Here is a 26,138-nt window from a genome sequence, read left to right on the forward strand (position 1 = left end):
TACCCTTTCCCTCTGTACCACTTTCTCCATATTAAACTTTAATTTATATACCACCACCCGGCACACAAAAAACAACTACAGCCAGTGTGGTGTAGTGAGAGCCAGTGTGGTGTAGTGAGAGCCAGTGTGGTGTAGTGGTTAAGAGCGGTAGACTCGTAATCTGGGGAACCGGGTTCGTGTCTCCACTCCTCCACATGCAGCTGCTGGGTGACCTTGGGCTAGTCACACTTCTCTGAAGTCTCTCAGCCCCACTCACCTCACAGAGTGTTTGTTGTGGGGGGAGGAAGGGAAAGGAGAATGTTAGCCGCTTTAAGACTCCTTCGGGTAGTGAAAAGCGGGATATCAAATCCAAAATCCAAACTACATACAGTGCAAACTAAACTAAACGCTAAACTCTTCCACTGCTACAGCCTCAATCAGAGTTGGTTGGTGCATTGGTTGAGGTCCAAGGTGCTGCAAATGATCACCTCCAATTTCCATGGAAGAAGCTTTCTAATTCTCTGGTTCAGACAGTGAGAAACACCCCCCCCCAAGCCTGAGCAACACATTCTTTTCTATGCAAACTTCTGTAGGCCACATAGCAATGGTGGGCTGAGTCCAAGACGAAAATGGGCAGCACAAGGAATGTAAAATTTGCCTTTGTGCAATAAACCGGTTTACATAGGCAGACACACAGCACTGTGTCCTGCATCCAGCAAAAGTTATTATCAGAGTTGAAAGACACATTCCAGCCATGCAAGAACCCTCAAGGAAGATGCAAAGCAAGTCCAATAGGGTGTGTGATCTGGGGAGAGAGGCGATGTCTAGGAAGGAGAAATTCCCTGGGGAGAGTTCTGAGACAGAAAGGCCCTTGGACCTGAGGTCCCCCACTCCTGCTGTCAAGGGCAGTCTCCAGCCAAGGAATGCACACAGTAGATAGTTAACTCTTTATTGGAAAAGCTAGCACTTACAGTTATTCTACAGCTCCGAATAACCATGCACACCAGTCTTTCATCTAGGCAGCTATTCCCAGGTCTCTGCTCTATGCAGCAGTTGCTGCAAATGGGGGCCACTCCCCCTCCACCATATTACGTACCTCCCCCTAATAATAATAATAATAATAATAATAATAATAATAATTTATTATTTATACCCCGCCCATCTGGCTAAGTTTCCCCAGCCACTCTGGGTGGCCTCAAACAGAATGTCAAAATACAATAATATATTAAACATTAAAAGCTTTCCTAAACAGGGCTGCTTTCAGATGTCTCCTAAAAGTCTGGTAGTTGGTTTTCTCTTTGACATCTGGTGGGAGGGTGTTCCACAGGGCGGGTGCCACTACCGAGAAGACCCTCTGTCTGGTTCCCTGTAACTTAGCTTTTCGCAGTGAGGGAACCACCAGAAGGCCCTCGGCACTGGACCTCAGTGTCCGGGCAGAACGATGGGGGTGGAGACGCTCCTTCAGGTATACTGGACCGAGGCCATTTAGGGCTTTAAAGGTCAGCACCAACACTTTGGAATGTGCTCGGAAACGTTGCATGGGTTGCATGCATGCAGACAGAGACTACACCTGCATGGAAACTTCCCTTGCTCATTCCTCTTCAGTTCCCTCCTGGTTCTGGGAAACAGTGGTGCAGGAGAGGACAGGGAAGTACCTGGCCCTTCAGTTGCCTGACCTACTCCCCCTCTTTTTCCCATCCATTCTGTGCTCCACCCTCCAGCTCTGAAGCTTCTCCTGCCTGTGACTCTTGCCTCCTGACTGATGCCGGTCCCCACAAATCACTGCCCCCCCCGTCCTGAGCCAGATTCCAGCCCCCCTTCCGCAGGTGCACACTCACTCATCAGTGACCTTTCAGGTATCTGAAGAAGTGTGCATGCACACGAAAGCTCATACCAAGATCAAACTCAGTTGGTCTCTAAGGTGCTACTGGAAAGAATTTTCTGTTTTCTTTCAGACCCTGACAGTCCCTGACACCTGACTTAGTTCATCATGTCTAGTGAACTTAGCTTCGTTCATCTCAAATGTCATATTACACAGGAAGAAATGACCCTGAAATATGCTGCATTTGGCATAGCTGTTCCTTGAGCAAACATTGCTTTTTCTCAACAGCTACATAAATGAATGCAACATTAATTACTCCCTTGGAAATTCCACTTGGAAAATTGAAGAAGATGGTTCCTCTAGATTTTCTGTAAAGCTTACAAAGCTAATAATTAATTATTAAATGGCAATGTTGTATTTATGAAAAAATATTCTCTCCCTCCGTATCTCTAAATGGTTTACATATGCAGCAGTCAGTCCTTAATCACTTCAAAAGGAACCTAGCCAGCTCATTCAACCAATTTCTTTCTAAATTCTCTCCAGCGGGTTTTGAAAATCCTGCCCTCATAGACTTGGTTGGCCCCAACAAGTTCACCCAAGCAATCTGGAGCCCAACACTCCTCAAACAGATTGCAATTGCATACAGGTCTGATGCAGAGAGAGTCTCACATAGAGGCAGAAGCTGGTGGAAGAGTTAGATGAAAGGTGGTGAGCCCATGTCCCTTGAAGCCACTTGATTTGGCCCATGAATTCACTTCTGGCAGCCTTGGAAAAGTAGCTCTTTTCTCTCTGGTGCATCACCATTGCAAGAAGGTCTTAGATGTTCAGGAAACACCCGCATTTGAAACAGATGCGCTACCTCTGCACTTTGCTAAAACAATTTTGGAGCCCACCTAAATGATAGCAAGGAGGAAGCTGATCAAATCTCCACACCATGGGACCTCTACCAAAAAGACCCTGTTCACACCCACCAGACTAACTTTTCTCCTTAGAGGGCATATGAAGGCAGCAGGATTTGCTAATGTGCAGCTGTCCAGATACTGTTGAGACTTGTTGTTGTTGTTCAGTTGTTCAGTCGTGTCCGACTCTTCGTGTCCCCATGGACCAGAGCACGCCAGGCACGCCTATCCTTCACTGCCTCCTGTAGTTTGGCCAAACTCATGCTAGTCGCTTCGAGAACATTGTCCAACCATCTCATCCTCTGTCGTCCCCTTCTCCTTGTGCCCTCCATCTTTCCCAACATCAGGGTCTTTTCCAGGGAGTCTTCTCTTCTCATGAGGTGGCCAAAGTACTGGAGCCTCAACTTCAGGATTTGTCCTTCCAATGAGCAGTCAGGGCTGATTTCTTTAAGGATGGATAAGTTTGATCTTTTTGCAGTCCATGGGACCCTCAAGAGTCTCCTCCAGCACCATAATTCAAAAGCATCAATTGAGACTACAATCCCCATATTCCCAAACCATTGGCCATGCTTCTTCAGGCTGCTGGGAGTTGGTGTTCAACTATGTCTGGAAACAGCCATGCTGACTCTCCCTGGAGTGCAGCCTCTGTCACCAATTTCAAATCTGTGGCAGGCTTGCATGGGCACAGATGTATTCCGTGCTTCACGAAACCTATTTCCAAGCCTTTAATGGCTTTAAAGGTCATGACTCACACCTTAAATTGTTTAGCTTATTTGACTAAATTGTGCTACATAACCTACAAGACATCCCACTTGTATATCCATTGCTATAAATGCCAACCCCTTCCTGTCTTGCACATTATTTGTCGTAGCAAGTGCTAAATAATGCAGCTCCTAGTTTAAGGGGAAATGGAGCACTGTTGGTTGCTCACATTAATAACATAGCTACCAAATCGAACACTGAAATTTATTTAAGCTGATATTACAAAAAAAGCCCTGCTTTTCTTTTTGTCTCAATCTTCGCTGCTAAATTTCCAGAAGCAAAACTGGCTCCAGGATGTTTTTACTTAAGTTTTCTAGGTATTCATAGATTGATGTTATTGCATTTTATTTGCGGCAAGCCTCTGTGTTATATTTTATGAAAGAGCAGATTATAAATGTTCAAACATAAATGATAAATAAATAAAAGAGGCTTCCATTCATCTGCTTCAGTCTCAAGGATTTGAAAGTACCTTTTGGTTATGAAAGGGACGCGGGTGGCGCTGTGGTCTAAACCACTGAGCCTAGGGCTTGGTGATTGGAAGGTCGACAGTTCAAATCCCTGCGACGGGGTGAGCTCCTATTGTTCTGTCCCAGCTCCTGCCCACATAGCAGTTTGAAAGCACGTCAAAATGCAAGTAAATAAATAGGTACCTCTCCTGCGGGAAGGTAAATGGCATTTCTGTGCACTGCTCTGGTTCTCCAGAAGCGGCTTAGTCATGCTGGCCACATGACCCAGAAGCTGTCTATGGACAAACATCGGCTCCCTCGGTCAGTAAAGTGAGATGAGCGCCACAACCCGAGTCGTTCGTGACTGGTCTTAACTGTCAGGGGTCCTTTACCTTTACCTTTTTGGTTGTGAGAAAGCCCAGGAAGCATCTGTTCCTCTCCGCCTCCCACAATCTGCAGCCTCCCCAGCTGCTCAAACATCTGAAAGGGCCCCAAGGCCTTTTGGATTCCCATCATTATAGCAAATTGCATATTACTTTATACATTGTGGCCATTACTACTGAATATATTATATATGAGCAGTAGTGTAGCAGGGGTTACCAGTGCCTGGAGCCGTGGCGAGGGAAACGGATAGAGCACGTGTGCACATTCAACTGCCTAATGGCATCCACATCACCCAGCAGATTGCAGCCGCAGAGATAAAAAAAAAAGAAGAGTCTATTTTGAGTAGAGGTCACTTCCTGGTTCACATGGAGAAGCCATTTTCAACAGAGCCCAGTGACAGAAGCACACAGATGTAGTGAGGTAGCACCAGGTATTGAAATTTTGCACCCCTAACAATTTTGCACTTAGGGAAAACCACCCCTATTCCCCCATGCTATGCCACTGCATATGAAAAGCTGATGGCAGCAGCCACGCTCTGAAGAACCATTGTATTAATACTAGACAGACGCCTTCATTGCACTGTCCCAGTTTTAGGTAAGCCAACCCAGGCATGTAATTTTATTATGCATATTTGTTTTTGCATTGTTGATTTTACTATATTTTGACCATTTTTTATTGAACTGACCATTTTAAAAGAAGTTTGTCAATGTTATCAGCATTTTGATATTTTATACTGTTTGGCTTAAATTGCTTATACATGTTGTTAAATAAATAAATAAATATGTTATTGCCATGATTTTTAGATTTGTTTTGAGAACTGTAAAAAGAGATATAAAGACATTAAGAGAAAACTGAGCCCTCTTACTGATCAGTCGTGTCAATAGAGAAATGAGGCATTTGAGTTCATCTGCATTTCACAGGAAAACAAAAACACAAACAGTCCTTGGAGCAGATCCTCCCCCCCCCTTCCTAAATCTCACAATATTGGCCTGCTTTATGAATTATTCCAATGCTCTATAAGTCAAAAATCAATAGAGAGCTCACCAATGTAACACTCTTTAAAAGTGCGCTTATCACCAGAATTGCCACCATGTTGCAAGACTCACACATATTGTAACACAATTACACTCCACTTCAGGTTAAGTTGATCTACTCCAGGGGTCAGCAAACCTTTTCAGCAGGAGGCCGGTCCACTGTCCCTCAGACCTTGTGGGTGGGTGTGGACTATATTTTGGAAAAAAAAAAAAGTGAACAAATTCCTATGCCCCACAAATAACCCAGAGATGCATTTTAAATAAAAGCACACATTCTACTCATGTAAAAACACCAGGCAAGCCCCACAAATAACCCAGAGATGCATTTTAAATATAAGGACACATTCTACTCATGTAAAAACATGCTGATTCCCGGACCGTCCGCAAGCTGCATTTAGAAGGCGATTGGGCCGCATCCAGCCCCCGGGCCTTAGTTTGGGGACCCCTGATCTACTCTATTGTGGATATAATATATGGGGGGGCATGCAAACACCTAAACATCTAGAGAGCCCAGAGGATTGGCACCTGGATGTAATGGATGAGAATTCTAAACAAGTCAATGCTTTGAAAACAACACACAATGAGATGGATGCAGAAACACATTTATGCTCACCATTAATGAAATAATTAATGTGATAAAACATCAGATGGGAGGGCGTTCCACAGGGCGGACGCCACTACCGAGAAGGCCCTCTGCCTGGTTCCCTGTAACTCACTTCTGGCAGGGAGGGAACTGCCAGAAGGTCCTCAGAGCTGGACCTCAGTGTCTGGGCTGAACGATGGGGGTGGAGAAACTCCTTCATGTTCCAGGTTCAATCACCAGCATCTCTAGGTAGAGCTGGAAGAGACCCCAGTCTGAAATTCTGGAGAGTGACTCCCATTGAGTGCAAATAATACTGAACTGGATGGGCAAACAGCATGACTTACATAAGACAGCTCTCTCTCTCTCTCTCTCTCTCTCTCTCTGTGTGTGTGTGTGTGTGTGTGTGTATGTAATCATCTGCACCTAAAAAAACCCCAATCATTTCCATTCAGGCCTTTAATGTAATTGCAGGTGGTCCTTATTTACACACCAATGAATGATTGCTGGTTAATAGTTATGCTACACACTGTTCAAGCTCTGCCTGCTTTTCTGTTGCTTGGATCGGGAGACAGCCCAGTGTTTCAGGTGGGTCCTCCCTGGTAACTTATTGCCAATTGTTTGCTCCTGAGCATTGCAGACGGCAATTAAAAAATAAACAACGCACGGCCTGTGCACATCAGAAAAGCCAACGCCTTTTGATCAGACGTGGATGAAATAAGATGGGATGGGTGCTCAGGGCAAAGTAACTATCAAGTGGCTAATCTTGTAGTAATTGGTTCATTAGAATGCAAGAGGAGCTCTGCTGAGTCAAACTAAACAGCCCACCCAGCCAGGCAGCTTGCCTAGTGCAGGGAACAAACTTATGCCTCCCCAGAAACCCATAAGCAATAGCTTTGTCCCTCCTGGTCAACCCACAAAATGATACTACAGTGGTACTTTGGGTTACAGATACTTCAGGTTACACACGCTTCAGGTTACAGACTCCGCTAACCCAGAAGTAGTACCTCGGGTTAAGAACTTCGCTCCAGGATGAGAACAGAAATCATGGCAGCGGGAGACCCCATTAGCTAAATTGGTACCTCAGGTTAAGAACAGTTTCAGGTTAAGAACGGACCTCCAGAACGAATTAAGTTCTTAACCCGAGGTACCACTATATGTGATACTGTACCTCTGATCCTAGAAGTAGCATATTTTAGGGCTGTGCAGGGCAATATACCCTATGCCACCTTGGGTGGAAGGAACACAACCACCTCGTTCTGGATGTGTCTCTGAAACAATTCAGAGGCAGGGCCTAAATATGTTTTTATTAAGGGTTTATAAACCCTTTTGTTGGGATAACCAGTTGTTGGGAGAACCTGCTCCGGCTGGTTATGAAGGTTGTTGAAGGTCGTGAGGAGTTTTAGGAGTTGCAGAAGGGCTGAAGAAGATAGCGATAGGTAGCAAGAAAAGCAAAAGGCGGCCGAAGTAGCAGAAGGAGGCCAAAATAAAGTAGACTGCAGTCAGAGCTTATAGTACACTCACTGAACGCGAGCGAGCTCTCCGTCACCTCAAACTGAGGCAGGGGCTATTTATTGAGAAATTGTACAGCGTCATCAACTCAACATCAACCAATTACAACTTAGCATTAACAGGCCCTTCCGGGCGGGAAACAGCCTCTACAGCCGTTAACAAGAGGCTTCCTGGCGCGCTTTTGGGATAGCGGAGGGATCCCGACTCCAACTCCGGCCGGATCTTCTTTTCCTTCTGCACGGCAGCGCGGAAGGATCAGTGCAGCGGCTATCGCGCAGGAAAAATGATAAAGCGTATTCCCACACCCTTTAAAAGAAGGGTGTTAAGAAGATCAGGGGGTAACTGACACCCCGCAGTATCGCATTCTCCTGCTGTGCAGTGCCAATGCTGGTCCTTCCCAGCAACTTACATTGTGTGCAGGGATCAGCCGCCAGCACCATGCAGGGTAAGATAAGTATTGGCCAGCCCCACGCAGGATCGGACAGCTGTTGTAGTAGGAGGATTCAATCCTGTGTATTGTTCCTTCAGAAGCAGGAAAGCTGCTTGAGAATTAGCACCTGCAACCCAGAGGACCGATGCTTCCACTCAACAGTTGTTGGTCCTACAGGCATCAGGCAGGAAGAAGGCATTGGGCCTACCTGATTCCAGGTAGACGCAGTCACCAGTCAGGTAGATCTTGGCCTTCTTTCCATACTGCCTGCCTCTCCTTCCAGCATGATGTCCTGCCTCCTGCCAGCTGCGGACCACTCTGGGCCAACCCAACCCAACTTGCAGTGATCCATGGCTGCGTGTTCACAACTCATTCAAGGCCCTCTGAATATGCTAGAAATGGCTTGGACCTTGGCTTTACCCACCATGACTGTACACAATCCCTCTTTAGAACCCATACAGTGACAACAAATTCCACAAATTTTGCTTTGTGGGGGGAAACAGATTTTATTTTCTCAGTTCTAAATTCACTTCCATTCAAATTCATTGAATAAGTCAAATTTCTAGTGCTACCAGAGGGTGTGTGGGGGGGGAACTCTTTCTTCTTCTTCTTTTTTAAGGAGATACATAATGTTCACATAACAAAAGCATGGCAGGAGCACTTTTCTCCTATCTTTCTCCTTCACTTCCTACTTTTGTCCATGAATGGAGAGCTTTTGATTATGTCTCCCTGTCTACAGGTGAAACTCGAAAAATTAGAATATTGTGGAAAAGTCAATTTATGTAAGCAACTGTTTTCATTAGCTACTGGAGTTTAATATATAAGATAGTCTTATGACATGCAAAGCGAGATATGTCCAGCCTTTATTTGTTATAATTGTGATGATTATGGTGTACAGCTGATGTAAACCCCAAAGTTGAGATTGTTAATTTGGGGTTCTCATCAGCTGTACACCATTAATCATCACAATTATAACAAATAAGGGCTTGACATTTCTCGCTTTGCATATCATGAGTCTATCTCATATATTAGTTTCACCTTTTAAGTTGAATTACTGAAAGAAATGAACCTTTCCACGATGTTCTAATTTTTTGAGTTTCACCTGTATATGGCCAGAAAACGGCACAACCCAACAACGGATACATCATTTGGGGCTAAGGATTGCTCATTTCTGCTGTTTGCCAACACAGTGTAAATAGGACTGGGATGCAAAAAGTGGCACCAGCTCCTCAAAAAACTGATAATTAAATGGAGACTCCAACTATAAAATTACTTTGTTCCCTTATAGAGGCATCGGAGGGCAACTTCAGCGAGATCAGAAACGCAGCTATAGTAGCGACTGTCAAGCATGAAATGAGACCAATACATTAAATACATAAAATTACAATATTTGCTCAGACAACAAGCTGTCTGATAAGTGGCAGATGGAGAAAAGGTGGTAAAACTAATGGAGGAATCAGCTGTAGTCTAATGTAGAAGAAGCCCAGCTAGCTGGTTTTGTTCCATGAATGCAGCATAGCCTTGCCAGTTCTATTTATATGGAGTTGCAAATGCACAACATCAATAACCTGCTTTAAAATGGCATATTTCACTGATGGCATGAACCTGGTCTTGCTATAAATATATAAGCACACAAACATTCTAGATATAAAGATTTATATATCCCTGGGGTTTTGACATCATTTTAAAATGAGTTTTCGGAGCCCCATCGTAATCAAGAGACTCTATCTCTGCATTGCTGCTGCATGCTTTTAGTCAACAGCAAAGTGATGATTTGGAATAATATTTAGGGAGCCCAAAGTAATCTGTAGGCCGCTGGTGGCCTTTCATTGTTAGTTTAGGCTGATGAAATGCTCGCAGGCCTCCATCCATCATCACACAGCCACGTGCACCCTCTTTATTATGTGGTACGGCTCTCTTGGCAATGGGCAGAAAGTGGATTAAAAAAATACTGCCTTTGATTTATCGTGGTCAGGAATGAACCGTTCTCGTGGCATTTCTCCATCGCTTTGGATATATTTCACTGGGGAAACAAGAGGGAGATTTACCAAAACAATAATAAAAATAAATGTATTTCAGTCTTCAAGTTATGGGGAAGTAACCCACCACAGGCTGAAAGTGGATTGCACAAGCTCATTGCAGCCACTGCAAGATGTTTCCATCAGAGGAAGCTGAGGCAGCCCCTGGGTCCAGTAACCCACCAGCCTCTCCTGAGCTGCAGAGGCTCAGGGCAGAGAGGCGAAGGGAGCTAAGTGCTTACAGGAGGAGTGCTTGCCTCCAGGCCTGGAGGAGAGGCGAGTTTCCGGAGGATCGGGGCCGCCCTAAGCATAGGGCCAGATAAAAGCCAGCCAGCCCCAGCCCAAGTTGCGTGAGCTGTGAATGTATGTTAATAATAATAATAATAATAATATTTATTATTTGTACCCCGCCCATCTGGCTGGATTTTCCCAGCCACTCTGGGCAGCTTCCAACAGAAATCAACCTCGTGCCTGCACCTGCCTTGGACCTTGACCTGCTCCCTGCCTCGCTCCCTGCTGGACTGACCTCCTTTGGACCCCTAGACCCAGGACTGGACTTGGACCTCACTTCACAGACAAACCCCCGGGGCCAGCACAGCCATACTGCTGATCCATTGTTGTTCTTGATTACCCTACTTCACCCCAAGGTCCCTGGGCGGGTTACAACAGTATTAAAAACAGTTTGAAACAGCTTACAATCCTAAAAATAAGGTGGGTCCTAAAACTCATGGGTCAAAAGCAAGGGTGTCTTCAGCATTCTCCATAAGTTGTATAATGAAGGTGACAGACACACCTCTGTGGGGAGGGGGTTCCACAGCTTAGGAGCTGCCACAGGGAATGCCCTCCCCGAGGGCAGGGGAACAACCAAGAGGGCCCCCCTCTGCTGATCTAAGCACCCCAGAGGGTCTGTAGCAGAAATTAAGCACTGCCCCACCAACTTCAGTCTTCTGTCAGGTAGTCTACTACTTGTCCACGGGTTAGCCCTGCTTGGAAGCTTGCTCCACCTTAGTCTCAGTGTCACCATTGTAGAACTCAGCATGGAAGTTCATAAACCCTCTCTCCAGGCCACGCCTTCCATTAACCCTGATTTGCATCCACCTGGAGTGTTGTTTTTTACTTGACTAGAATGTGTCTGTGAAGTCTCATATTTTTTTGCTTTTGTGTAGAATCCATTGAACTGTGCAAATGCAAAATTTACCTTTGTTCTTCCACCCACTTTTGCCTTTAGACACACTCACTGCCAGCATGTGGTCCCAGGAAAGGGTTCTTGAGCTGAAAAAGGCTTCCCACTCATGCCCTAAGTTATTAAGGAATGCCATATTCACACAACATAAAATTCACCATGGCCAATCTGTACTCCGACTGATAGGCAGTATCATGGGCCAGGGATGGTCTTCTTAATCTGAGGTTTCCTATGCATGGTGGACTCACCATCATCATCTCGTTATTACATGCAAGTGCACTGCATATCCAAGGACGAAAGGCCTGGGTGGGAACTTGGGGAAACTGAGTGCCTCTAAGCATGCTCAGAGTGCCTTTTCTTCAGCACAGATTGCTGCATGCAGTGCGTAAACTACTGTTGACAGGCAGCATGCCTCTGTGTCTCAGATGCTGGCCATGAAACACAGGGGTGAGGACCTTCAGACCTGCTTGAAAGCTTCCCAGGGCCCTCTCTAAATGCTTTCTGCCAACAAACGGGATGTCTGGAAGTGACCAGACAGGACGGAGACCTTATCGCCTTAATGCCCTGCTTGTGGATTTCTCATAAGCATCTAGTTGCTGAACTAGGGATTTTCCTATGTTCATTGTAATGTAATATGTAATGTGTAATAGTGAAGACAGCCTTGATGGACAAATATGCACATACAACCATTTTGCTAGACTGGACCAAGATACATCGAAGTCAGCAAGTAGCCAGAAGACAATTTAAAAGCTTCAGCACCCAGAAAATATGATAGTAATAAAATAATTAAATTAAATTAAGAAGCCAAATATTGGTAATTAACTCAATCACCCACTGTAAGTCTTGACGAAATTTGCACTGATGTTCCACCACACACACACACACACACACACACGGGGACAGGCAGGGAGAAGCCATGAATTCTTCTGCAGCTTAGATTTTTGTCTGAGACAGAGAATTTGGAGGGGATTTTGAGAAGCTTGCTTCTCCTCTAGGCCTAGCTTCCATGCCCGGCCCAGAAGAACTTCATGAGCATCTCTGCTGCTCGGCAACTGGCATTCAGCAGTATCAATAATGTTAAGATGAAGATTAAGCGGGAAGCTTAACATTTAAATATGAAACTTTAAAGCTATTCTTAAAGGACACCGTCTGCTGTGACTGTTCACAATCTGCTGTTCTCCTGAACAACCCCAGTTATAATGAACGGTGACTTGAACATGGGCACTGTTGCAGCCTTGTACATATTTCATTCCTTCATTTCATTTTAGCAGGAAAACATCTAAATATAAAAACATCTAACATAATAAGCTGCCTTGAACCAAGTCAAACCGTTGGTCCTCAGTACTGCCAATATTGTTGGGCAGTGGCTCTTCAAGGTTTCAGGCTCTCCTGGCCTTCCCCAGAGACATATGGGATCGAACCTGAGAGCTTTTGCACAAAGGTGTGTGCTCTACCACTAAGCCACAACTTTGCCCCTGAGGGGCAATTTCCAAATAAATAAGTCCAACAAATTCAGGTTGTCTCGTGAGTCCCACTCCATTGCTTTTAATGAGAAGTACTCAAAATTCCCTTTTACTGAACTGTGCTCTTACGGTTGGACTTCAGGCACATACGTAACTATGTACCGTACAGTATATAAAGGGCCAACATACCAAAATATTGGAAAATCCCAAAGTAAAAAGATAAAGACTGCAGTAGTAACTCAGGTATTGCATTTGCTGCTTCTATAAGCCAGAGAAAACAAATACATTACTTTCCCAAATCATAGTTAAAGCAGCTCGCAAGAACAGTAAACAAATCATAAATATACACCAGAAACAATCCTAAATTTACTGAACACACGATATAGCAGTTATCAGGTATTAGCATGCTAACAGACACTGAAATATTATAATGTATGAAAAGCATTCCTCTTATAAATGACCAGTAGGATAGGGCAACGGGAGCTCACCCCATTGTGTGGATTCGAACCACCAACCTTCTGATTGGCAAGCCCAAGAGGCTTAGTGGTTTGGACCACAGTGCCACAAACATCCATTGCAAAACCTATGCTTACCAGTACTAAGGAACAACAACCAGGCAACCCCATCTTTTGCCTGGGACTCTCTGTGGAACATTGCAGTGTTTTGCTCAAAAGTACACACATCTCTCTGTTCTCTAGCTCTTCTCTGAATACCAATAAATCTTTGGCCTGAGCCGACCCATTAGAATTCACTTCAAATTCAGGTTTATGGAGAGGAGAGGAGGGAATCAGGAGATGTACAAAACTTCATGTTTGAGTGTTGTTGTTGTTGTTGTTGTTGTTGTTGTTGTTTGTTTTTTTGCTAATCTTGATAGAATTTGTTATGCCTTCAGATGCTGAGTTTGCTGTATCAGTTTTGCCCAAGAACTTGCTTTTGGTTAAATATTATTATCTGTTTTATTTCATACAGATTACTGTATATATTGCTTGATTATAAAAAAGCACTGCAACAACCTTCAAGCAGTTTACAGAAAGAATAAAGCAGTACAATTATCAGTGAAAACAGTTAACAAAAACTGTTAAATCGGGTTCTACCATGAGTAAGAGCACGTGTTGCGATCGGGACCTGGCAAGACACATTCCCTTCCTGTGGGGGTGGGGCCGGTAGCCGGCTTTAGTAGCTAATGGTCAGTTAGGAGTTGCTGGGCAAAAGTTAATGTTGCAACTTGTGATGGACAGCTTAGCGTCCTATTTAAGCCTCAGCACGTAGGGCGTTCCTTCTCTTGGCTTCGGCTGCTGATCACCCGTCCCGCCCCCCCTTTTTTCTTAGGCCTCTGCGTTGACTTTGCTCTGCCTGTCATGGGGTCGTCTGCTTTGTAGCAGGGGCCCAGTAGGAATTTGTCCATCTGGCCGATTGGCTGTGCCTTTTGGTTTTGCCTACTGCAGTAGCAACTTGTCACAACTTGTAAGGTTGGCGGTTAGGCATTGGTTCCTGTGTGGATTGCTGGATTGGGCGCTGCCCATCCAGAATCATGTTGATGCTGGGAATTCCGGTAAAGGAATCCGGCGACTCTTATGCTTTGTCCGATGCCCCCGGTAGGGGTTAGGGCCATAAGCCGAGTCCCCGGGACCATTGAGGAAGAGGGACGCGTTGCTGCCCCCCCGTCCTTAACTCTCCTCAGTCGCATTCTCCCAATCGCTGGTTCTAGGCCAGCCTCTGTCCCGGTGTGACAGTAGTCTGAACCAATGCCTACGCAACCACTCACCGAATTTGTATTTAAATAAAGTTGTGGCCCTAAATTATTTGCCAAAAACCCAAACCAAAAATCTGTCTCCTGTGTCAAGTCAATGGGGGGTGGATTGAGGTCCTCGATACGCAAAAGCAACTGATGGTGACTAGAAGGGGCATTTGAATTATTATTTTTTTATATATTTTTTAAAAAAAACTGTATTGTGGTCTTGGCATGCGTCTCTGGATATAGAAACACAAGATCCAAGTTTCTTCAATGGCCTTGAGTAAATCACAGTGATTCAGCCTAGGTTCCCCATGTGCAAATGAGGATTCAGGGTGACTTAACTCAGAGGTTTGTTCAAGACAGGCGATACACAAATGATCAAGCACACTGTCAAATGAAAACTGCTGTTGGAATGATTGCTCTAACTGAATAACATTACCAGTCATGCGACGAAACTGAATTCAACCCAGGAAGCAAATCAAAGGAAACACAGGAACTGTAGCTCAACTGGTTGGTGAGTCATAGCAACAGAGGCACAGAACAGTTTCAAGGTGGGGAAAGATGCACACAGTAAATTTATTGATATGACACAATCTCATAAGGATGGCTTAAGCACATCCACAACATTGAGACAATCTAATGTTTGCTTACAGGCGAGTAACTGCCATTTGCACCGGTCAACAACGTCGCCATGAGTCTACATAGCAAGACACGGTATATCTGGAACACGATCCTATGCACGTCTACTCAGAAATAAGTCCCACAGTGTTGAGTGGGACTTACTTCCAGGTCAATGTGTACAGGACTACAACCTTAGAATTTTAGGGTTCAGAGAAGGAGTCAAAAGGTCCCTAAGAAGTATCTAAGAAGAAGACTCAGTTCCATAGCAAAAAAAACATTGCTCAGTGCAGGACTCTCCGCCTATCACATCAGACTCGGTGTGCCCAGCGCTCAGTGGCAGAGTGCATGCTTTGCATGCAGAACATCTCAAGTTCAGTCCTTGTTATATCTTGTCAAAGAACCCGAGGTAGGAAGGCTGGAAATCACCTCCACATCAGACATTGGGGAAATGCTGTTAATCTATCTGTTGTGCCAAGAGTATCCAATATTCAGACCCAGTATACAGAATGTGTTTCATATCAAACAGCGCAAACCAAAGCTGTAAATAACAAGGGGCATATGAACTCACCATCCCTAATCTCTCTCTCTCTCTCTCTCACACACACACACACACACTACTTTTTCCACTATATAATTCAAGCTTTTGAGAAAGACTTTACTAATCACACACACCCCTCGCTGTCTTAAATAATCCATATTTTTCAGAGCAATTTAATAAACAGATTGGACACAGACGTGGATGGGTTTTCTTTTCTTTTCTTTTCTGAAAAAAGAATGATTGATTGCTATGCCAGCCCCTTCTCCAAGCTGCTGTCCACTTTTCATTCTGAAACACACAGCAACAACCCCTTTCCCCCTTTGGATCCAACACATTGCGTCTCTTGATTATGTTCCCCCATCAACAACAATCAAATCCAGTCTCTCTCTCCCCCTCCCTCCCCTCCTGAATATATTTATTGTTTTTTTTAAGATTAAAGTGATGGTAGTAAGAAGAGGAGGAGGGGAATCTCTTTTTTAAAGCAGGCATTGGTTTGTGGGGGGTGGGGAGAGGAATAATTTGGATACGTTCAAAATGGTTAGGAAATCAGAAAGACGTGGAAATGCAATTGAGACAATCAAGGGCAGAGAGTTGGCAGAAACAGGGAGTTGGGGGGGAGATGTCCCTTACCTAGGTCTTCTCTGGCTCCTCTGCAGTGCACTGTCCTCAACTCTCTTTCCCTCCCTTCTTTTCTATCTGTCCATCTTCCAGAAAATGACAGAGTAGCGGTTGCTGCAGCTCATCACCGATCCTGGTGGCTGAGCAGGTCTCCCAAGCCAGCTGGTTAAATTGCAGTCAGTGTGCTACCAGGCACTGGCTTCTGCCCAGGCTGCTGCTGCTGTTCCTGGTACTGATGATGTTACGGAGGAGGAGGAGTATGAGTGGAGAGGGGGAGGAGGATGGCCGCGGATGGTGCTGATGCTGTTGCTATGGCGATGGAACTCAGCAGCACTACACAGTGCAACAGCTGCTAGAACTCCTGGTTCTTTCACAGGCAGGACCCAAGATTGGCTTGTAGCACAAGCCGCAAGGTAAAGAGAAGGCATATTCTTCATTTTGACAAACACTCATCCACAAACTTGATGACATGTAACCAGTGTCTGAGCTGCTGTTAGGATCTTATATCTCAGCAAGATGCTGGAAACAAAACAAAAGGGGTAAAAAAAAACGTGGCAGCAGAAAGAACATCACAGTTTGGAACAGAAAGAGCCTCAGGGGGAAAGGTCTTGAAGGAACAAGCCCACGTTACAGCTCACTCTTGTCCCTAGAGACCCAGGACAGGAGCAGAGATCATTCTGCAGGGTATTTTATATGGGTCATGCTCAGCTGAGGCCGAAAACCAACAGAAAGTCATGGTGAAGAGAAGAACCAGTATGGGGTAAGATGTTGGGCTAGGACCTGGGAAACCACGGTTCAGCTACCTACTCAGCCATGAAGCTCTTGGCTCTCACTCTAACCCACCTCACAGGGTTGTTGTGAGGATAAAGTAGGGGGACAACCTTGAGCTCCTTGGAGGAAAAGGGGTGTATTAAATAATTCAAAGGAGGAGGAGGAGGAGGAGGAGGAGGAGGAGGAGGAGGAGGAGGAGAAGAAGAAGAAGAAGAAGAAGAAGAAGAAGAAGAAGAAGAAGAAGAAGAAGAAGAAGAAGAAGAAAGTGGCACAATGTACTCCACAGGACCAAAGCAGCCAGGATAGGGCAGTGATTGGCAGCTCCCATTGTTGTCAAATATGTACATTGCATTGCATGCTGATTTACACATTACTACTTAAAAGTAGCTGTGGGGTCCAGGGATTAGAGGACATGACACTGGGATTTAATCGTCTTCCATGTGTCATTTTTTTTAAAAAAACAATTTAAACTGTACCCTGAAGCTGCTATTAGCCACGTGAGGAGAGAACATCAGTAACCTCCACCCTCATCATTCAGCCCAGACTCTGAGATCCAATGCCGAGGGCCTTCTGGCGGTTCCCTCACTGCGAGAAGCAAAGCTACAGGGAACCAGGCAGAGGGCCTTCTTGGTAGTGGCACCCGTCCTGTGGAACGCCCTCCCATCAGATGTCAAGGGAATAAACAACTACCTGACATTCATAAAATACCTGAAGGCAGCCCTGTTTAGGGAAGTTTTTAATCTGTGATATTTTAAATGTATTTTAATATTTGATGGAAGCTGCCCAGAGTGGCTGGGGAGACCCAGATGGGTGGGGTACAAATAAAATAACAACAACAACAGCAGCAGCAACCTATATAGTGCTTGTTTCTTCCCCCATCACCTTCAGTCCTAGCTAACAGCAGTTGGATGATGCAGGAGATTTAAGCCTAGGCATGGCACAGAGTGAAGAGCTCAGAATGTTTCTCATGCTACCATGGGACCTAAACACCACATCATAACTGAAGAAAAGTTTGTCTTCAAATGTTCTCAATCAGGGATGTAGAACCTGTGGACCTCCAGATGATCTTCGGAGTCCAACTCCCATCATAGAATCATAGCATTGTAGAGTTGAAAGGGGCCATAAGGGTCTTCTGGTCCAGCCCCCTGCAATGAACAATCACAACTAAAGCAGCCCTGGCAGATGACCATCCAAACTCTGCTTAAAAGCATCCAATGAAGGAGTGCTTACCACCTTTGGAAGGAGTCTGTTCCATTGTTAAACACCTCGTACTGTCATGCAGGTCTTCCTAGTGTTTCGTTGGAATCTCCTTTCTTGTTGAATCCATTGGTTCAAGTCCTGTCCTCTGGAACAGCAGAAAACAAGTTTGTTCCATCTTCTGTGTGGCAGCCCATTACATATTTGAAGATTCCTGTCATAACACCTGTCAGTCTTCTCTTCTCCACACTAGGTAAATGTAAAGGGACCCCTGACCATCAGGTCCAGTCGTGTCCGACTCTGGGGTTGCAGCGCTCATCTCGCTCTATAGGCCAAGGGAGCCGGCGTTTGTCCGCAGACAGCTTCCGGGTCATGTGGCCAGCATGACAAAGCCGCTTCTGGCGAACCAGAGCAGCGCACAGAAACGCCGTTTACCTTCCCGCTGGAGCGGTCCCTATTTATCTACTTGCACTTTGATGTGCTTTCGAACTGCTAGGTGGGCAGGAGCTGGGACCGAGCAACGGGAGCTCACCCCGTGGCAGGGATTCGAACCTCCGACCTTCTGATCATCAAGCCCTAGACTCTGTGGTTTAACCCACAGTGCCCTTCCTAAATCCCTCGACCATTCCTCATAAGGCTTGTTTTCCAGGCATTACATCATCTTGGTTGCCCTCCTCTGCACACACTCCATACTTGTCAATATGTTTCCTAAATTGTGATGCCCAAAGCTGGCCACAGTTTTCTAGGTGCGGCCTTACCAAGGCATTGTCAGCCAGCATGGCCAATGCGCAGGGATGATGGGAGCTATGGCGATCAACATCTGGAGGGACAGAGGTTCCACATCCCTGCTATAAATTGTGCAGGGAGGATGAGTACAGCAGACTTCCTGTTGCAGACATTCAGCCCCAGACAGGAGGGCTATGGTAGTGGCAACAGTGACGTGGTGGGGTAGGTGGAGACATGGATCTGGTAATTATAAGGTGTGAAGAATGAGTAACTCAACCTTATTGTTCAACTAAAAGCACTTAAGGAGCTATGGGGCCCAGGTGAGCAGGTGGTGTTTGAATTAGGGCTGTATTGCTGGCAGTTGGGGGGTGGGATAGAAAGGTCACAGCTCAGTGCTAGAGCATATGCACACATTGTTAATCAAGTAGGACACAACATCTAAATCTCATCTGGCACCACGGTCAAAATAAATACTCCCCCCTCCCCCGGTGGTTACCTTAAAAGAAAATAAAAGCAGTCAGGACAGCTTGCTGCAGATTTCCCACAGCTTCAGCCTCACACTTTCAATCAGGCCAGCAAACCTTGAGCTCACCCCTTTGTCATTAGACATGACCTCCCCACTGTTTTCTCCCCATGACTTTTCTGCTTCTGCCAGCATGGGCCGCCTTAATAAGCCATGCAAAAATACTAATGCACAGGAATGACTCCAAGGCAGCTTCCTATACATTGAATCAGACCTTTGGTCCATCTATCTCAGTACTGTCTACATTCAGTGGCTGCAGCTCTCCAGGGTTTCAGACAAGGGTCTCTCTCAGTCCTGCCTGGAGATTCTAGGGATTGAATCTGAGATCTTCTGTATTCAACTGAACATAGAAAAAGGCTTCTGATATACTGAATCAGACCAGATAACCAACTCAGTATTGTTTGCACTGACTGGGAGTGATTATCTAGGGTTTCAGACAAAGGACTGTCCCTGGCCTACCTGTAGATACTTGGGGTTGAATCTGAGACTTTCTGCATGCAAAGCAGATACTCTACCACTGAGCTATGGCCTTCAAGACTTTAAAAAAGCACACCCACTTTTTGTCTTATGGAAATGCCTTTATTTAGTTATGAGTAAAAGACATCACTTAAATATAAAGGTAAAGGGATCCCACTTAAATCTAAGGTCATGCAAAATTGGAGGGCCATTTTAACATCTAAGCATGCATTGCCACAGGCTTTGCTTTTTTTAATCTTCCTGGTGTCAGAAGTGGTATCAGTAGTAGCAGCCCTTGAGTCTTCTTCAAACTCACACTAGTGTTGTACTTCCAGATTTTAGAGGATGCAGACTCTGGGCCATTCAATGCATACATGCACATCACTCGGTTTATCTACAGTTTACTATTGTACCCTTGATTGGCAGCTGAATGTGTGAACCAACTCCACTCAAACACATTGCAGTGCAATACAAATGTTCCAGATTATGTTGTCTAGGGGTGGATAAAAGGTAAAGGTAAAGGGACCCCTGACCATTAGGTCAAGTCATGGACGACTATGGGGTTTTGGCGCTCATCTCGCTCTATTGGCTGAGGGAGCCGGCGTACAGCTTCCAGGTCATGTGGCCAGCATGACTAAGCTGCTTCTGGAGAACCAGAGCAGCACCACGGAAACGCCGTTTACCTTCCTGCCGGAGTGGTACCTATTTATCTACTTGCACTTTGACATGCTTTCGAACTGCTAGGTTGGCAGGAGCAGGGAGCGAGCAACAGGAGCTCACTCCATTGTGGGGATTCGAACCACCGACCTTCTGATCAGCAAGCCCTAGGCTCTGTGGTTGAACCCACAGCGCTGTCAATTTAGGTTTCTCTCAGTTTCTCCTTTCTCAAATCTTAAGATCCATTCTCTACATTTCTGAATCAGTCCCCACCTTCCCACAGCTGCCTAAGCCTCCTCCTCTCCTGGGTGTTTCCCAAGCAATCTGAGCCTCCACCAGCAAGCCTGTCTCTATTCTTCCCTCTTCTTTTCTGGTTCTGGGAGACTGGAGGAGTGGGAAAGGGAGCTGGTCACAGCAGGGGTGGGAGAAACCCTGGTTTCTTCACCAACCTGACTCATCTGTGCTTCTTGGCCTCCATCCTCTCCTGCTTCAGCTTCCACTTCTGGTTCTGGACTTCTCTCTGTCACAGACTCCCCCTGCTCACTAAAAGCTGTTACCTCTTCAGCTTCCAACATCTCCTCCTCCCAATCTTCTCCCACTTCTCCCTCTAACCACTGATTTTCACCCTACCACCAATCTCCGGGTTCTGGGCCTTCATTCCTTGGGGGTTTCCCAGTTGGTGCCATCCACCACTCCTCTGCATCTAGCCAGTCCATGCAATTCATTGCTGCAGGCAGTCTTCCAGTAATGACAATGCAAATGCATGTGAAAACTGGTCCGCCACCTAAGAAAACTCTAACGTATCTCTTGAATTGTTCGTTTTTTCCTCCTAGTTTGAAACAGTCATGGCTCAATGGACAACCAGTGTTTTGTCTGTAGGAAGTGTCTGGGTTTGGCACCTGAGCTTTTCAATTAAAAATAATGAAATAAGTTGGGAAATGTTTCTGCGTGAGACTGATTAGCTGCTGCCAGTTACAGTGGGCAAGAGCTGTTTGGACAAAACAAAAAACCCTCTTAATTTGATTTGGTGTCATAGCGGACAGTTTCTTATATTCTCCTATGATGGAGTGTCCACAGGTTCTCCTGATAATTCATTCTGGAAACTAATTAAGGGGATAAGAGTGGAAGAACTGTAGGTCTCAACAGGCCAAATATGAACCTGAAGATCTGCCAAAGAGCCCATAATTGTGGGATATTATTATTCACAAAGTGCAAAAGCTTTACTCCTTTATTACTTTTCTAACCATTTATCTCAGCAGGAAAGTACTTTGGCTGGATTTCATAGAACATTGTGATGACCATAGTGAAAAAAAGAAGTTTGGTATAGACAGTTGTTGCTGAACTGGTCCCCAAAAATAAGAACTTGATAGCTTTCCCAAGGTAAATTCTGTCCCATTCCACAAATCTTTGCCTATAGAAACGTACTTTTTTTAAAAATAAAATAAAAAATGTGCCATTCAAAAAGCACATTGGAGTCTAACACCTGCACAGGAAAAATAACTGAGATGATTAGGCTACAACGAAACCATATCTTCTTTTTTTCCAACACAGGCTTTCTGCTGAAATTTTAAAAATGAGGCAGATTTTGGATTAGCATGGAATATCACAGTGCTACTTGTACATGAAGCTACAAAAGTTTTAGACAGGAAAGCAAGGGTTCAGTGGAATCAGATTTAATTTTGCAGAGCTAAATCCAGAAAGGGATTGGTGAAATAACTGCTGCTTATGATGGCTGCAATCTTCCCGCAAAGACAGAGATAGTTTTCTCCTAAAAAACGGTCGCTTAGAAATATGGATGCGGGAGAAAGTTCAGTTTGCATTTAAAAGTGAGCTTTCCTAAACTGCACTCTCTAAAACATGAACATAAGCATGACCACCCTTCGAAGATTGCATTTCTCGATGCCTTCACCCAGGTATGGCTCCAATTTATCACATACACAGCCCAACAAAACAGCGACAATAATCCACCAACAGCATACAAATCAATATGGATATCCTGATTCACAAACACCCACCCCACTCACACATGAAAACAAAGTTCACCACAGCCGATCACAAACAAGCATCTACACCCTAGGCCAGGAGTCAGCAAACTTTTTCAGCAGGGGGCTGGCCCACCGTCCCTCAGACCTTGTGGGGGGGGCGGACTATATATATATATATATATATATATATATTGGGGGGGGGGGAATATGAACGAATTCCTATGCCCCACAAATAACCCAGAGATGCATTTTAAATAAAAGCACACATTCTACTCATGTAAAAACACCAGGCAGGTCCCACAAAGAATCCAGAGATGCATTTTGAATAAAAAGACACATTCTACGCATGTAAAAACAACATGCAGGTCCCACAAATAACCCAGAGATGCATTTTGAATAAAAAGACACATTCTACTCATGTAAAAACAACAGGCAGGTCCCACAAATGACCCAGAGATGCATTTTAAATAAAAGCACACATTCTACTCATGTAAAAACAACAGGCAGGTCCCACAAATAACCCAGAGATGCATTTTAAATAAAAGCACACATTCTACTCATGTAAAAACACCAGGCAGGTCCCACAAATAACCCAGAGATGCATTTTAAATAAAAGGACACATTCTACTTATGTAAAAACACGCTGATTCCCGGACCATCCGCGGGCCAGATTTCGAAGGCGATTGGGCCGCATCTGGCCCCTGGGCCTTAGTTTGGGGACCCCTGCCCTAGACCAACCCCAACTTCTCTCACCACCAAAGGAACACAAGCAAATAGCAAAGAGAACCTGCACAAGCGGCGCGGACATAAAACATACACTAAATAAAATAGAAACATCGCTACCTGACCCCACCCCACCCCACCCCACCCCCACTCACCATTCCCCCTCCCCCTCTTCCTAATGTAACACTAATGTTTCTACAAATGAAACTGACCTGTAGAAAAAATGTAACTTGAAAAAAAGAGACGTCGCACATACTTTTGTAAACCAAGAAATCTTTCAATAAAAATAATACACTTAAAAAAGAAGTTTGCACTTCTCCTAATTTTGCAGTGCAGTTCGCTAGCCATGTACAAAAAAAAAATACACGTTACTAAAAATAACATAGAAAAATGCATTATATTCGGGGAAAATTTATTTCAAAACGTGCATATTCAGGAGCATATTTTTTAAAAATGCAACTTTTTTAAAGAGCTGAAGACTGAGCTTAACCCGGGGGGGGGGGGGGTGGAGTGGAAACGAGAAAATGAGACAAGCTGAAACTGATGGAAACTACAGGAGAGGAGGGCTATTTCACTCTTGCCCAACTTCTGAGCTTTACAGAGTAAATTGTTTGGCTGCTGTGGGTTGGGTCATCAGCTGCACAGACAGGTCTTTGGTCTGAACCAGCAACCTAGTTTTGTGTGTGTGTGTGTGTGTGTTTCACATTACTGATTCCTTTATGTCTTTTGACTACAATGGGCACTTAAAAGCATTCTTTAGCCTTCTGACTTATAGCCCTGCAGGGAAACATGATCTGATGCCTTTCTAAATTATTATTTATTTGCGAAGCAGTAGGAAATATACATATAAATTGGCTAAGCAGACAGATGGGGCTGTTTGTTTAAGGGTTTGTTTCCCCTGGTGGTTTTTAACTGCTTTTAGAGTTGACAATGCAAAAGTACCAGTTGGCGCCGCATAATTATATTGTTCTTCCCACCCGTGGAAGTTTCCAGGCAAAGCTTCCGGAAGCAATTTGCATCCTTAATTTCTCAACACCTTGGATCTACATACCCATCGCATAGTAAGGAACAATGGCTGCAATCAGTGGCATAGGAAGGGGGGGCGAAGGGGGCAGTGCGCCCCGGGTTCCACCCTGGAGGGGGTGACACTCTGGGCGCCCCTCCCCCTGGCGTGACACCCAAGCCAGCCGCCCGGTAAAAAGCCACGCTCGGCGGCGGGGCTCAGAAACCTGCTCGCCGCGTGCTTTGCTATTTCCGGCTCAGGCAGAGGAGAGGGGAGGACCCACCCCTTGCCTCCGCCCGAGCTAGAAATAGCAAAGCGCGCGCCAAGCAGGTTAGCCGCCAGTGCGCGCTTTGCTGCTTGGGCTGCAGGCGGAGGCGAACCAGGGAGGGGCATCAGCGGCCCAAGAGAAGCCCGCCTGCCCCTCCCTCCGCTCGCAGCCCAAGCGGGAAGGAACGAAGCAAAGCACCACAGGGGCTCTTTATGCCAGCATACTGCATCCAATGACTTTCTGGGTTGATGGAGTAGCGAATGGATTTTTTCTCGAAGCAAAACAACAAACAAACACAGAAATTAGCACTAAACTTCCACTAGATTTTGCTAGGTTTCTAAAAGTGGCATTTACATGTGGGAATACGTTTTTGGGACTTCCCGTGCTTTGCCGCTTCACAAAAACCTTCCGCGCTAATGCACGGAAGAAAAGAGATCCAGCTAGTGACTGCTGCCTGGATCCCTCCGCACTTGCTAGAGAGCGCGCCAGGAAGCTTCTCGGTAACGGCCAAAAGCTTGTTTCCTGCCCGGAAACACTGATAAATGCAATGTTATGATTGGCTTATGCCTATGCTGTGACACTGTTCAGTTTGTTAATAAATGGCTCCTGCTCTCTGTTAGCGGTGTGGAGAGTGCGCTCGGAAACACAAGAGAGAGAACGCGAGACAAGCACAGAGAGAAACGAAAGAGAAACCAACACACAGAGAGCAGTTGGGAGAGCAAAGTCCAACCACTGACTGCAGTCTCTTTATTTCTGAAGAAGTGTGCATGCACACGAAAGCTCATACCAAGAACAAACTCAGTTGGTCTCTAAGGTGCTACTGGAAAGAATTTTCTATTTTGTTTCTTTATTTATTATTTATTATTTTGGCCTCTTTCCTACTTTTGGCCATACCTTTTGCTATTCTTTTCGCTGCCTATCCTTTCCTCTTCGGAATCTTCAGAACTCCAGACAACTTCTCATGACCTTCAGTAAAACCTCATAACCAGCGGACCCATCATAACCAGTGGGAGCAGGCTCTCCAGGATTATACTGGTTATCCCAGAAGTTGGTTATCCCCACATTTACATCATGCAAAGTATAAAATAAAATGCAAAATTTATCCAATAAGCAAACATCAGGAAAGTAGAATAGTGTTCAAATGCAGCTAGCGTCTCTGAATATGGTGGTTATCCTTCATTTCCACACATATAATAGTCATCTACCTACCTATCCTCATAGCACATTCTTGTATCTATAAGCAGAACATAATCTTTAAAAGATGTGCAGTGTCAAACACCAATTGGCAAAGGGGGGGGGGCATAGTTTCTGGTCTTTCCACATGAGGGATGTAGTTTCTCCCAAACTGGGGATATATACATAGTATTTTTATTTCTTCCTCAGGAAATGGTAAAGACTGAACATGCATAATGCAGGCCGGCTTGGCATCATTGTTCAGACATGGGATTGAAAAAAAGAATACCACAATTTATCTCTTTCAAAAGTAGCATAAACTGAAAACAAGACAGAGAGAGAGATACTGCAAAGGAGAAAGTGTTTGAATGAAACATGTGATCTGGATGTGATGCCAACAGAAAACGTTGTTGGAACGGTGTCTCCAGGGACCACAGTTCTCCCTAGCTGCTAAATTATGGTACCATTTAGCAATTATATAATAATTGCTCCTCCGGAAGGATGAGTGGAGATTTCCTTTGATTCTCCGAGAGCTGGGAATAGTTAATTTCTGCTGCAGATTCTCTTCTCACCCCAGCACTGTAAAAAGAGGTTGGAAATTTGCATATTACACAAATTTATGCAAATGTATA

General features: G+C 45.0%; 1 protein-coding gene across 2 annotated transcripts in view; it reads right to left on the reverse strand.

Annotated features, from left to right (window-relative positions):
* FAM135B (family with sequence similarity 135 member B) overlaps positions 1 to 16,307 on the reverse strand; it is a 159,962-nt gene extending 143,655 nt beyond the window's left edge. For both annotated transcript variants that reach the window (XM_033155893.1, XM_033155894.1), the window contains exon 1: positions 16,037 to 16,307. The gene's annotated coding sequence lies outside the window, so the exon portion shown is untranslated. The remainder of the gene's footprint in view (positions 1 to 16,036) is intronic.
* Between the last annotated feature and the right edge of the window lie 9,831 nt (positions 16,308 to 26,138).

The sequence above is a fragment of the Lacerta agilis genome, chromosome 7, assembly GCF_009819535.1.
Source record: "Lacerta agilis isolate rLacAgi1 chromosome 7, rLacAgi1.pri, whole genome shotgun sequence".
NCBI classification, from domain to species: Eukaryota; Metazoa; Chordata; class Lepidosauria; order Squamata; family Lacertidae; genus Lacerta; species Lacerta agilis.